The following is a 13,876-nucleotide window of genomic DNA, read 5'->3' as shown; positions in this document are numbered from 1 at the left end:
GGCATGTATTTTCCTGCCAAAACATGTATTGTACACTGCAGCTAGGTAGTTTTTCCTCAGTTGCTAGCTGTCCCAATAACCTCACTTAAATGCTGAAATTCAGTCCACTATGGTTTAAAAAAAACAGAAGTCTCTAAAAAAAAACAGTATCTTAACAGAAAGATGGTATTGACATGGTGCAGCTGTGACCATAGGAATATTGACATTGTTTGTCTAAAATATAAAAAAATGTTAAATGTACCAGAGCATGTGTGGTAGTGCTGCATTCACCACAGGCAGGGAGATGAAAAGGGGTCCTCAGGGATATAGCTGACCATGCTATTTCCTGATTTAAAGAGCTTTATGAAAAAATCAGAATTTGACAGAGTTGACAGAAACTGAGGACACAACTTTAATAGGCAGATTTTTATGGAAAATATTGTTTGATGTTCACTTTATGCATTGTTTTTTATATTTATACCCCTTATTTTTTTTATTTGATATATTTTTTCACGATTGTATAGCTTTTTTAAAGTATTTTGGGATGGTTAATATTGTGACGTCTTGCTGAGGACAAGTGCAATAACATGGACCTTCTAACCACAGACCATTCATTTAAACAAACTTTCCCCAAAAAGATAAAAAAGTTTATTCTAAAAATCAGATTGACCTTTGACCTTTGACCATTGACCTGGCGTTGCGGGTGGAGGCCAGGTTTAATCGTCTGGGCCGCCAACACAGTCCTTCCAGGCCTCCCTTCTCTCCTGGTTTTCAGAAGGAGACCATGGTTTTGCCAAACGTGCCCGTTGAGTATCTGGACCTGAAGGAAGTGTTCAGTAAGTCCCGGGCTGCTTCTCTTCCTCCGCATCGTCCCTACGACTGTGCCATAGACTTAGTGTCAGGTAAATCTCCGCCTAAAGGCAAGTTATACTCCCTTTCTATTCCTGAGAGGGAGGCCATGGAGAAATACATTTCTGATTCCTTAGCCTCTGGGTTCATCCGTCCTTCCTCTTCTCCAGCGGGGGCGGGGTTCTTTTTTGTTGGTAAGAAGGATGGTTCTCTGCGACCTTGCATTGATTACCGAGAGCTGAACAACATTACTATTAAGAATAATTATCCTTTACCACTCATGTCTTCAGCTTTCGAGAGGTTGCAGGGAGCATCTGTATTCACAAAATTGGATTTACGTAATGCTTATCATTTGGTCCGCATCAGGAAGGGGGATGAATGGAAAACCGCCTTTAACACCCCTAGAGGGCACTTTGAATATTTGGTGATGCCGTTCGGGCTCTCCAACTCGCCCGGGGTTTTCCAAGCACTCGTGAATGGCGTGTTGAGAGATATGGTAGATCAGTTTATATATTTTTACCTGGATGACATACTGATTTTTTCTTCATCTCTCCAGGAACATGTTCAACACGTCAGACAAGTGCTCCAGAGGTTACTAGAGAATGGGCTTTTTGTCAAGGCGGAGAAGTGCGTATTCCATGCACAGTCAGTCCCCTTCCTAGGGTATATCGTGTCGTCTGAGGGAATACGAATGGACCCTGACAAAGTAAAGGCTGTGATAGATTGGCCATCTCCAGATTCCCGTAAGGCCTTACAGCAGTTTCTGTGGTTCGCCAATTTCTATCGTCGTTTCATTCATAATTACAGCCAACTAGCCTCACCTCTGACAGCCTTGACCTCTCCCAGTACTCCGTTCAGGTGGTCTGACGCAGCTGAGGCTGCGTTCACTAACCTCAAGAACCGCTTCGTTTCGGCTCCCATCCTTGTGGCCCCTGATCCCACACGGCAGTTCGTGGTGGAGGTCGACGCATCAGAGGTGGGGGTAGGAGCAGTGTTGTCCCAACGTGCTGCTTCAGACGATAAGGTACACCCTTGCGCATTTTTTTTTCACAACGATTATCTCCTGCCGAACGTAATTATGACACTGGCAATAGAGAGTTGTTGGCGGTCAAATTAGCGTTGGAGGAGTGGCGCCACTGGTTAGAGGGTTCAGGGGTTCCCTTTATTGTTTGGACCGATCACAAGAATTTAGAATACATCAGAACTGCCAAAAGACTCAATTCCAGGCAGGCTCGGTGGGCACTTTTTTCGGTCGTTTTGAATTTACCCTATCGTACCGCACGGGTTCCAAAAATGTCAAACCCGATTCTTTGTCACGTCGTTTTGATCCCTCCGCCCGTTCCGTTACTCCCGAGTGTATTTTGCCTGAGAGATTAGTAGTCTCAGCACTCGTATGGGAGGTCGAGTCGAAGGTCAAGACGGCCTTAGAAGGGGTAATGCCTCCGTCCGGTTGCTCACCGAACCGCTTATTTGTGCCAGAGGAGTTAAGGTCCGAAGTTGTCCAGTCAGGTCATTGTTCCAACATGGCTTGTCACCCAGGGATAAGTAGAACTAATGGGTTTGTTAGACAACGATTCTGGTGGCCACGTATGGCTCGCGATGCCCGTGATTTTGTTTTGGCTTGTTCAGTTTGCGCCAGTGGTAAGTCATCTAACCGACCTCCTGATGGGCTTCTTCAACTGCTGTCTGTCCCTTCGAGACCCTGGTCCCATATCGCTCTAGATTTTGTTATCGCCCTCCCGCCCTCTAATGGCATGACGGTCGTTTTGACCATAGTGGACCGGTTCTCGAAGGCGGCACATTTCATTCCCTTGCCCAAATTACCGACAGCCAAGGAGACAGCGGTTACTGTTTTAGATCACGTCTTTCGGCTTCATGGCCTCCCGGTAGACGTGGTTCAGACAGGGGATCTCAGTTTATATCCAAATTTTGGAAAGAGTTTTGCAAATTATTAGGAGCGTCAGTTAGCTTGTCGTCGGGTTATCATCCCCAAAGCAACGGACAATCTGTTCAACAATTCGTTGCCAGTGTCAGCTACGGGCCTCTCTCCGTTTCAGTGTAGCATAGGGTACCAGCCACCAGCGTTTCCCAGTCTGGAATCTGAAGTCGCGGTCCCCTCCGCTCACGTGTTTGTCCAGAGGTGTCACCGCATCTGGACCAGAGCCCGTGAGACTCTGCTCCGGGTGAGGGAGCACACTAAGGCCAAGGCCGATCGCCACCGGTCAAAGCCTCCCGTCTATGTCGTGGGTCAAAAAGTGTGGCTTTCTACCAGTAACATTCCATTGCGATCCGTTTATAATAAATTAGCTCCCAAATTTATCGGCCCGTTCACTATCACCAAAATCCTTAGTCCGGTGACAGTCCGCCTCAAATTACCTCCTGCGTACAAGAGGATACATCCCGCCTTTCATGTGTCCAAAATTAAACCCGTGTTTTATGCACGTATTAATCCGCCTACTCCGGTTCCCCCGCCGCCGCGTCTCGTAGATGGGGAACCGACATATTCGGTTAATCGCATTCTGGACTCGAGACGGAGGGGACGAGGATTCCAGTATCTGGTGGACTGGGAAGGTTAAGGTCCGGAGGAGAGGAGTTGGGTACCTGCTAGGGACATATTGGATCACTCCCTTATTGATGAATACAATCAGCAGGTAGGCCCTTCTGGGAACTCCAGAGTTCTTAGAGGGGGGGGGTACTGTCGCGGTTGGTAAACCGTGATCTCTGGGTTTTACACTTTGTGGTGAATTCTGTGTGTTCCGCGTCTGCACTGATTAGTTGTGGGCGTCTCCGTTAATTGTATCCACAACAGCTGCCACTCATTACTCATCCACTATATAATGGCTTGTCTCACGTCTTGTGTTTGTGAGATCGATGTTCAATGTGTTGATGTGTTTACCCTCCGTCTGGCTTAAGTGTTGTATTGCGTTTGGATGTCTGTGTTTCCCCAGAACCTCATCCACTCTTCGCACGTCCACTCAGCCACGGACACTTACCTTCGGCTCTATTCCCCGCAGTTCCTGTGCCACTCTCTCCTGCTGCCTCACGCCGTCTACATCCGGATTACTCACCTTCTCTCCACCACCGTCTGGACTTCTCACCTCTTCACCATCCCCTCGGAGTATCGCTGTCTCATCGTCATTGTTTGTTTATGTACCAGAGCCATATCTTCTCATTAAAACTTTAAACTCGCTATTGTTTCCAGATTCTCCTTTCACCAGCCGTCACAGTAACTAATAATACACAATGGTTTTACAGAATACAGTGTTAAAAGGATAGTTAACGCCAAAAAACAGGCAATGTGCACCACAGGATACATATTTAGTTCCATGTAGGAGGCATGCGAGAGAATATTTAATCCAAGATGGTTGTCAGTATCATAGGTGAGTCTGTTTGGAGTATGTGGGTCATGTGAATTGGTTCAAATAACATGTACTTGTTTAGTCAGTTTGACCTAAAGCCAACACGCCCACCCACAGATTTTAGATTTCAGGAGAAAAATGCAAAACACCACCAATTAATAGTAATAGTAACAAAGGGTTAGTTCACCCAAAAATTAAAATTGTCATAATTTACTTACCCTCAGGTTGTTACAAAGCTACATCTACTGCTGAATGCAAAGGAATAGATTTTGAGGAAAGTTTGTAATCAGGCTTCTTTGGGCCACCATTGACTTCCATAGTAGAAAAAAAGTATAAACTTTCTTCAAAATATTTTCCTTTTGTTTTCAACAGAACAAAGACATTTATACTGGTTTGGAACAACATGAGGGTGAGTAAATGATGACAGAACTTTTATTTTTGGGTGAACTATCACTTTAAGATGTTGAATAAAATTAAGTCAGATGTTGGTCATGCAGTTATTTACAGTATTTTAAAATATTTGTATCTCCTGAGATGCATTATCAGATTAGGCTAAAGCCCGGAACACACCAAGCCGACGTTGGTCCTAGTCGGCTATTTTTCAGCGGATTCGACATGATTTGTCGGCTTGGTGTGTTAGGGCAAATTTGGACCCAGATGCTGCCAAACGTGAGCCAACTCTGCAGTCTGCTTTCATCTCTACTAGTTGGCTGGTGTCGGTTTGGTGTGTTCCTTGCTTAAGAAAACAGGATTATCCACAGCATTGTCAATGACAATGAAATATTGTGCCAGGACCCTTAGGAAAGATATTTTATAGTCCTCTGTACATAGTCCACTTTCTCAACCTATGTACTTGAGTTAAAAAAAATGTCCAAATATGTGTCCCTATTATGCTATTTTAAAGCTTCATAATTTTTTTGGAGGTTTCTCAGACGACTTGTATGAATCAGTTCAATTCCACGAGCCCTCTGCAAATGATTGCAATGATTGGTCAGAGGGCCCAGTAGATTGTGATTGTGGTTTACCTTATGGCACATACAAGTATAGACCTTATTCTCCAGAGAAACAACCATGCAGCCATCTTTCAAATATTGTCTTTGAACTTCTGTTTTTGCAGTAAGCTTAATGCATTTCGATGGCATCATTATCAGAGCAATTAGTTTTAGTTTTAAGTGGATTTACTAAATGTATAGTTAACGAAAGTTATCATGAGCATCAGGACTCTGGAATGGTTCCAAAATGAGCATTACCTGATTTGCCCACGTCAGAGTGTGGGTAGGGTTTAGGGGTGGGGTAGGGTAAAGTGATCACTGTCACAGCATGATTTAGAAAACCATCCTGTTTGGAAAAGGAAAAACTAATTCAGAAAAGGCCACTTTACTTCCACAGAGACCCCACACTCAACATGTCGGAAATTAAATGCCCTTTAACCAGCATTGCCTGCCCCTATTCTATATGATCAGCATTGATATTACCAACACTTTCTTGTCTTACATTAGGTTTATTTGGAGCACGGAATCGACTGGGAGGGTCCAAGTGGTCACCATGAGGAGGGTGTTGCAGTCCCTGAAGTTAACCTTCCAAGGGACTGCAGTTTAACAGTTGACATTGTTCTTTCATGCTGATCAGCAGAAGACACAAACCTCTGTTTAAATCCCAGTTGTGCTGGTGGGGTGTGTTGTCACACTGCGTTACAATGAGCCCCTATTAGAAATATGCCATTATATTCTATACTTTTATGAATTATTGTGAGAAACCATGAGAAAACGGTGAATAATGATTGAGAGTAAATTGCGAAATTATTCATTATTATTATGTTTTTAACTGATGTATAGCTGTATTAAGCGATGTGTTTGTTGTCAAACTCAAAAATGAGTAGGCTATATTTTTAATTCATAAAAAATGCCATTATTTTATTTTAAAAAGTTAATAATTATATTTTGTTGACAAAATATTTTAGTTTGTCTTGGATATTTTTTATTTATTATCTCAGATAACATTTTAAGCTGTCATTTGGTCATGTTACAATGTACCCCACACATGTTACAGTGTACCCCACATATGTTACAATGTACCCCACATATGGGGCATGTTGTCACATTTCACTTACATTCTTTCGGGGTAAATCAAGATGGGAAAAAATAAATACTCTGAACCCCAAGTGGATTTACACAAACTGAGACGGTAACACTTTACAATACGGGTGCACTAATCTCAGTGTTGGGCAGTAGCGTCGCTACAAGCAGCGAAGCTACTAGTTTAACTACATTTCTCAGTAGCTTGGTCGTAGCTTCGTTGCTTTCTGAATCAAGTAGCTTTTTAGTAGCGAAGCTCTTTTTTTTACCAAGTAGTGCGGTAACTTCCACACAAGCTACATTTTCGTAAGCATTTCTGAAGCTCAAACTCAAATCGGGAAATACAACTGGTAAGATCGCTGATCCTGGATCAGTGACACGACGGCGCTACTTCATCTTGTTCGTGTTTACGGTGCATAGCAACCAACCATCTTTATGATGCATTACCACCACCTTCTGCTCCGGATGGTACCACTCCTTGGCCAGTCACGCAAAAAAATTATTTGATGAAATGATGGCATAGGATGAGGTCGGAGAACAGTTAATCCTGAGGAGTGAGTCGCCTTGGCCGTACCTCGACAAGTACATGACACTGACCAAGATAACAGAGAGAAAATATGTTTTCAGATGCTGCTTGTAAAAATTACATTTTTTTTGTACTGTTTGGAGGTCTTGCATTTTGTTCTGCAAAGTCCTACAGTATATTAAGCATGCCAACGTAACAGGTGCATACACTTACTTGTGCGCACATTGTTAATTACATTTATTTTGATTGTTTTTGTTGCCAAATTGATAAGGAACACAAAAAAACTATTAAAATAAACAATTACACCTGCCTATCTGTTTGACTGACAGTTTTGAGCACTGAGATAGCATTGACTTGTAATAAAACGTGTTCAACATAAAAATGTAATTTTAAAAGTAGCTTAGATGTAGCACGCTTCTGTTGATGTAGCTAAGCTTGCTACATTTCCCAGGGGGGTAGCTTCAGTGTAGTGAAGCTTCATTTACTGTAGAGTAACTGGTAGCTTAGCTCACTACATTTTCCAAGTAGCTTGCCCAACACTGACTAATCTGCATTATTTCATAATTAACTAATGCACAGATAATCATGTGATAATGTATGACTCATGAGGAAATAAACCATTAATTAATGATTACTGCATCAGTAACTAATAAAGATTGTAAATGAATAATAGATTAAGTAATATATGAATTGTCATTAATTAAATGTGTCATAATGTATTAATTCCTTAATAACTTATTTTTTAATTAAAAGTGTAAATGAATGTGTTAATTAGCCTACCACAGTTGGTCAAATGTACTTCAACTTACAGTTGTCTGCTTTAAATAATGATTTACTAATGATTTGCAAATGTGTCATTATGTTATGACTTTACTTGTTGAAGCACATGACTACTAATTGTTAAGTATGCCATTTATGGGTTTTGACAGTTTGCACATGCAGTGAATGTAAAATCAATGAATGTGTTTGAAAGATGGGTGAGTTGGGCTGCACACAAATATCAGCACACCAGAATCTGAACTCCTGATGCTGTTACACTGTGTCTAAACTGGACGAGACCAGCTATCTACACTGGACATGAGTCGTGACAGACCATTGCAAGTCCATTTGTCCTTCAGAACTAGCACAAGAGCTCTGAGTACGTCAGAATAATGTTGTATCAGTTAATGTTGGGGGTTTGTCATGTAGCGTCGCGCCGCATCCAGTGTAGTAGCCTATCACTGACTATAACTGAACTGAATAAATGTTTTTTGGCAGTTTTTGGGCTACATAAATTTTTACAAACTTTTACAATAGATAATTTGATTTGATCTTTGAAGTAGCCTATTAGATAGAGATAGCTTCGACATTTGATCACTGTGGTTGGTTACAAAGACGTTACTATTCTGAAAATAATAACGAGATACAATCCTGTAAATATTCAATCGACTTTTCTTAAATTCAAAACAAAATATTAATGCATTCGTAATTTCCATTTCTGAATTGTTGCTATATGGTCACGCAGGTTTGCGCATTAAACCCATGGCCCCGAAAAATATAGCCTATCAACAATTATATTGTTTCCCCGAACATGACCCCTCTCTGCCAACTTTTTGGACATTTGGTCATTTATTTATTATTATTAGGCTATTATAATTATTTAGATAACGCATAGGCCTAAATATAAATGATCAGAAACAAATCGCTTCAACACTTGTTGTTTTTGATTCGGTGTATCAAACGAGTGGATTGAACTCACTCATTAAGACAGTGACTTTCTGCCACCTGGTGTCTGTTTTAGATTCATATTAAACGTAGGCTATCACTTCATTGATTCCATCATGTCACATTTGTCTTCAAAATGTAGGCCTAAGACACTTCATAATATTTGTATGCACTTGTAGGCTAATTGCTGTTTAAATGCATTAAGATCTCTTCTGTATTGATGGCTCTGATGAAGCTCTGGTTGGATTTTAGTGGTAGGCTAATTGCCCTATAGGCTACAGTCTTATCCTCTAACTGAATTTATCGAATGTGGATTAACGTGACGTTCATACATTTAATAAGGCTGTTGCTGTCAGTATTGTTTTTGGAAATTAGGCTACATTCAAATGCAATGGTCTCGTTTCAAAGCATTGGTCAATATGCTTGCGTCAATATGCTTGGTCAATATGCTTCACTGTAGCCTGTGTGCCCTGCTTCCTTTCCGTGAGTTTTGACCGAAAAATTGAAAATATCAAGCGCTTCCGTTTCAGAGTCCCTGTTTCATGTTTGTTAGCCCAGGACATTTTACAAATCCAGACCAAACGATGTTCTACGGCCATGTCCGGAATAAAGACTAGCCTATCCATGTCACACAGTAAGATTTTAACCATATACCTCGCAGTCACAGACCGTATCAACGTCAGTGATACTTATTGGATTTCGCCACAGGGTGTCACTGTGGCCTCAACCCTTCGCCTTCGCTTACTCTGAGCTCGATTGCTATGTCTGAGGTAAACCACGCCCTCCTCATTACTCTACGCAGGAAGAAATAAATAAATGTAGAAATACATAAATGTAGAAATAAATAAATGTAGAAATAAATAAATGTATAAATGAATAAATGTATAAATGAATAAAAGAAGAAATAAATAAATATGGGAAAAAATAAATATATACATAAATAAGGAAATAAATGTATAAATAATTATTTATTTTCGTTTTTTTGCTTTTCCTTTGCTTATATTTATATATATATATTTATTTTTTCTTTTTTACATTTATTTGTATATTTATTTATGTATTTATTTATTTTTTATTTTGGCAGACGTGGCATTCCATATTAACCCACCTGAGCCAGCTAATGGAGTTATTTAGGCTTCTTTGAAAAGTGCATCGTGTGTCTGTGTGTGGGCACGTTTTTGTGACCCATCAGGACACAACTTTTGTATAATGACATGGGTATGATAAGTGTAACGAGGAAAGGGTGTCTTATGAGGACATCAACCATGTCCTCATTTTTCAAAATGCCTTTAAATCATACAGAACTTTTCTTATTTTCTTTTTAAGTAAAAATGCACAGTTTTCTGCTCTGGTTAGGTGTAGGGTGATAGAACATACCATTTATACAGTACATAAACCATTGTGCCTATGGGATATACCCACTTCACAAAAACACTCGTGTGTTTGAGCAGGAAACTCTACAGGGTTGTGACACTTTGGGAATTAAGTTTGATATCCTTGCTCTTGTTGCTTGTGAGCACATCTTGGATTTTGTCAAACCATCTATGTTTGTACGCAGTTTGCTGCTTTTTGAATAGTATGCATTGTTTGTAATCTAGTTGTCATGTTAAGATCTTTATTTTGTTCAGTGTACTAAATTAAAAAAAAAATTTTAAGCAGTGTTTTTCCACATGAAATATGACAATGTCATCAAAGCGACCATGCTTTGAGGTTGAAGGATACCTCCACCAAGTGTCCCCTGTACTACAGTCCGTAAAGGCCAAATATTTCACTGCTTTACTGCAGGAGTGTGACTGCAACACTCGTGTGGTGGTGTTTGATATACAGCACCACAATGTCTTTGAGTGTGTGGAGAAAGACAGGCAAGTGACAATTCTTTTAGGTTTCTCATTAAACCTGAATGGAAAGAATAAGTGATATGTTGGGAGTAATACATTTTAAAAAAGTATGCATTTAGCAGACTTATCCAACGCAACTTACAGTGCATTCAGGGTATTTTTTTTTTTTTTAACCCAACATGTGTTACCTTGGAATCGAACCCACAACCTTGTGCTGTTAACGCAATGTTCTACCACTTGAGCCACAGGAACACTAGTACAATACATACTAATACATGCTGTTTTAAGACCACAGGATGTCATTCTTGCTCCCAGTAGTATGTGTATGTATTGGCTGTAACTAATGGATACCTGTTCTGTCAAGAATTAGCATTAACATTGTCTCTTTGACATGACAGACTTTAAAGTGTTACTGTAGAATTTATTCTTCCATAATGGTTGTCAAGTGAAATTGCAACTTGAGTTTTTTTATTTTTTTTTTACAGGAGTCCTGTGAAACTAACTGGAATCACATTGAAGCCATCGTTTCAACATTCAGGAAAAGATTATATAATCGTAAACAGCTACAGCAAGATTTCAATCATCCAACAGTTGTCATTTGCTTTTGATGATGGTCTGAGAGCCACTAGTGAAACCAGAACCCTAATTGAAATTGCCAGTGATGTCAGGGACTATCAGAGGGTAACTTTTACTCTTTTTTTTTTTTTCTTGCTGAAAAGTTTAAAGTTTTGCAGATGTTAGTTAAAGTAGGGGATATGAGGTTTATCCCTGAATTTACTGAGGTCTGTTTTGTGTTGTGACCATCCAAGTCAAGATACTCTCTCTCTGCTTTGAGAAGCAGACCCTGACTCGAAGTCACAAGCAAGTAATGAGGAAGACCTATTAAGTAGCTGACAAGACTTCCAGCATGGCTTTAAGCGTGTGGGGTGATAGCCAGGTTGATGTTGGAAAGTGGTACGAGTTACAGAACGTGTCAGTCCGGCAGTTTGACATGAAGCCATGCATTTCGACCACTTTGCAGACTGAGATCAAGGTTCTGCCTGACTTGGGTAACTGCTTTCAGAGCGATGAACATGCCATTATCACCATTGAGGGAGACATAGTTGACACTGAAATCAGTTAGTCACTTATGTCCAAAACTGCACAAAATGGATGCAGTAAACACAACCACTCTTATGAATCGTTGCATTAAATGTAACAATTGTTGTTGTTTTACAAAATTTAAGTCCAATTTAAATGGCCATGTATCAATTGAGGTAAATGGAGTTCACAAGAAGATCATAATGGATGATGGCCATCTCCGTGAGGTCTTAAATTTTTAAATTCAGAGATACAACCGATGACCTGGCAACCAAAGTCTTAAGTCATGACCGGCTTAGGGTCCAAATGATGGGCCGTGTACTTGTAAAGGAAGAGTTTGTTGACATTAGTGAAAGTACTGCCGCCTTCCCTGGTCCAAGTACTGCCGCCTTCCCTGGTCAAAGTACTGCTGCTGCCTTCCCTGGTCAAAGTACTGCTGCTGCCTTCTCTGGTCCAAGTACTGCTGCCTTCCCTGGTCCAAGTACTGCTGCCTTCCCTGGTCCAAGTACTGCTGCCTTCCCCCTGCCGCGTTCATCCCATTTTACGCGCTTTTTTGTAGCTTTGATTGTGTCTACAATGTGCAATATAACATGTGTTCTTATTTCGCGTGTAAAAAAAACAGTATTTTTCACACAATTCACCTATCTGTATACTGCTGTTTTCACTGTCACAAAAACGGGCTGATGACTTCCTTGTTCTATGAAGCCTCTCCTTCAGAAATCGGTTCCTGTGTAGTGATACAACAGCATCTGAGAGCAGGCTGCCCTCCTGGTAACGTGATTGGGCTAGAACACACGTGCTGGAGATGTATTTATAGTCACAGGAGCGTTTTTACTGACGAGATGCGCATGAAAACCGCATTTGTTTTTTTGCACAGCCCTAACATCTAGTTAACAAAGCTAAACAGCATTGCCCTTTGTGTAATAAGTTACAGAAACTGTTAAACGCACCAACTTAAATAATAAAATACACTTACCAGTTGTGGTCCATAAACAACGCCTTCTCCAGACAAAGAGGGAACTGCTCCATCTTTCAAGAATAATCTTTGTGCAAATCCGGCATTAAACTGATTGAGATTGAGAAAGTTGTCCTCAGCAAGCTGTCCTCAGCAAAATGAGCTGCACATAGTTTTACATGTGCATTATAATTTTCGGGAACCGAGTTAAACATAAATTGTAACCACTAATCTCAAAGTACAGCGTTCCTGGGAAGCCCAAACAAAGGTGATTGGATTCAGAGATGAAAATAACAGCGTTTCAACGACACGGCGACAAAAACAAACAGCTCTTCCTTCTTCTCCGTCGGAGCGCAACAAGGCCACGCCCCCTGTTTGTGAATTCATGTAGGTGGAGGTTAGTCAAAAAATCAGGAACATTCCTGCAGGAACTAGAGGGCTGTAGTCCAAACGGGTCGTTTTTTGTAGGCGAATTCTGTTAAATCAAATATCTCGCTTGGCATTGAACTTTGAGCTTTAGCATTTTACAGATATTATTTATACTCTAACAACAACATTACACACTAAATAAAGTTTAAAACATGGAATAAAAAAGAAGGGGACCTTTAAGTTCACAATTTAATAACTTTTGAACAAAGATGAATATAAAAAATCTATTCAGTCATTTCTATGCAGCTCAGTCCAAAGATCATCTGAGCCAAATTTCAGAAGAATTTTATCAATTTTGAAGGAGTAGCGTTTAGACAGAATACTGTACTTTTCAAAAAGTACTACTTTGTAAAGTACTTTCTACTACGGAGTCTTAATGTAAGGTATGGAATGGAATCTCCATGAAGAGACAAAATAGATGTACTAAGTTTTATTTTCATAGAATTAGTGGTTCAAGAGTTATTAACGTTTGAATTTTGAATTTTTGGACTGCTGGTGGCGCTATAGAGTTGGGCCTAGAGACCCCAAAGTTGGTCAGATCACTAATAATGGCCATGTCTACAGGTGTGCCAAATTTCATCATTTTCCTATGTTCCCTTCATAGGGCTGCCATAGACCCCCATTGGAAAAGAAGAAGAAGAAGAAGAATAAAACATACACATACAATATGGGCTAAGGGCTGTAGCCCCTAATAATATAATAATAATAAAGAATAGCGTTTTCCTTACTCAAAACGAAAATAAAAAAATAGATCTAACGCTTCTGTTCTCTAGACTTTGGCAAAATGTAAGCTACTTAAAAAATAAAAAATCTATCAACACTCTAAAGACATCAAAGTATTTTTAAGATATTTAAAAATGTTTGCTGCATTGTAAAAAAAAAAAAAAAAAAGTTAAGTTGGGGCTCACATCGCATGTTAAAAGCCCTATTACTTTCCGAAATAATGAAGGCTCAAATGCCTGTAGTCTAAAGCAAAATGTTTACAAACATTATAAAAAGTTATTAGTTTCTCTCCAAAACAAATCCTCTAAAGTTTAGGCTATGAAAACGTTAATCCAAAACCAGATTACCGTATTTTCTGG

The sequence above is a fragment of the Carassius gibelio genome, chromosome A4 (genome assembly GCF_023724105.1).
Source record: "Carassius gibelio isolate Cgi1373 ecotype wild population from Czech Republic chromosome A4, carGib1.2-hapl.c, whole genome shotgun sequence".
Taxonomy (NCBI): domain Eukaryota; kingdom Metazoa; phylum Chordata; class Actinopteri; order Cypriniformes; family Cyprinidae; genus Carassius; species Carassius gibelio.
The sequence above is the reverse complement of the archived record's forward strand: the minus strand, read 5'-3'. Positions refer to the sequence as shown.